The sequence below is a fragment of the Schistocerca cancellata genome, chromosome 9, assembly GCF_023864275.1.
Source record: "Schistocerca cancellata isolate TAMUIC-IGC-003103 chromosome 9, iqSchCanc2.1, whole genome shotgun sequence".
NCBI classification, from domain to species: Eukaryota; Metazoa; Arthropoda; class Insecta; order Orthoptera; family Acrididae; genus Schistocerca; species Schistocerca cancellata.
This window is the reverse complement of record NC_064634.1, coordinates 184,752,724-184,753,833: the sequence shown is the minus strand read 5'-3', so window position 1 is coordinate 184,753,833 and position 1,110 is coordinate 184,752,724. Positions and strand designations below refer to the sequence as shown.

The 1,110-nt window shown below is 52.4% G+C and overlaps 1 pseudogene; it reads right to left on the bottom strand.

Moving 5' to 3' along the window:
* Window positions 1–210: 210 nt before the first annotated feature.
* On the bottom strand, window positions 211–327 carry LOC126102381 (5S ribosomal RNA; annotated as a pseudogene).
* Between the last annotated feature and the right edge of the window lie 783 nt (window positions 328–1,110).

Below are 1,110 nucleotides of genomic sequence, written 5' to 3'. Positions count from 1 at the left end.
GGTGCTTTACCAAGTTTAGTTTGATACAAAAAAAAATCACTCCGTCTTCAGGCCACAAGTGGCCCATCGAGACCATCCGACCGTCGTGTCATCCTCTGTAGAGGATGCGGATAGGAGGGGCGTTATGGTGGTTTTCTTTGACCGGAGCCGCTACTATTCGGTCGAGTAGCTCCTCAATTGGCATCACGAGGCTGAGTGCACCCCGAAAAATGGCAACAGCGCATGGCAGCTGGATGGTCACCCATCCAAGTGCCGGCCACGCCCGACAGCGCTTAACTTCGGTGATCTCACGGGAACCGGTGTATCCACTGCGGCAAGGCCGTTGCCAGTTTGTTACAAGGCCTCATCTAATTCAGTCATTGTAAATGGTGAAGAGATATTGGATTCATTTGGGCACTGAGCTTTTAGAGAGGTGAGTTCTCGCTTTATTTTGGAAGTATGTTATTACTGGGTGATCTAGATGTTTCAATTATATGGTTAGCGATTTGGTTACCCGAAATACGGGGCTTCTGATCACTTAGCTTACGCAGAAGGCTCCATGCCTTTCTGTTTGAATATTTGAAGACTGTATTTTCTACCGTCTCACACCATTGTACTCTCCTAGCAGCGGCAAGAATTTGGAGGAGGTCGCCTGCAGTATCGCTGTGGCCACTTCTCCATGCAGTTGTTTGCAGTGTTTATTCCACACTGATACACTCCTGGAAATGGAAAAAAGAACACATTGACACCGGTGCGTCAGACCCACCATACTTGCTCCGGACACTGCGAGAGGGCTGTACAAGCAATGATCACACGCACGGCACAGCGGACACACCAGGAACCGCGGTGTTGGCCGTCGAATGGCGCTAGCTGCGCAGCATTTGTGCACCGCCGCCGTCAGTGTCAGCCAGTTTGCCGTGGCATACGGAGCTCCATCGCAGTCTTTAACACTGGTAGCATGCCGCGACAGCGTGGACGTGAACCGTATGTGCAGTTGACGGACTTTGAGCGAGGGCGTATAGTGGGCATGCGGGAGGCCGGGTGGACGTACCGCCGAATTGCTCAACACGTGGGGCGTGAGGTCTCCACAGTACATCGATGTTGTCGCCAGTGGTCGGAGGAAGGTGCACG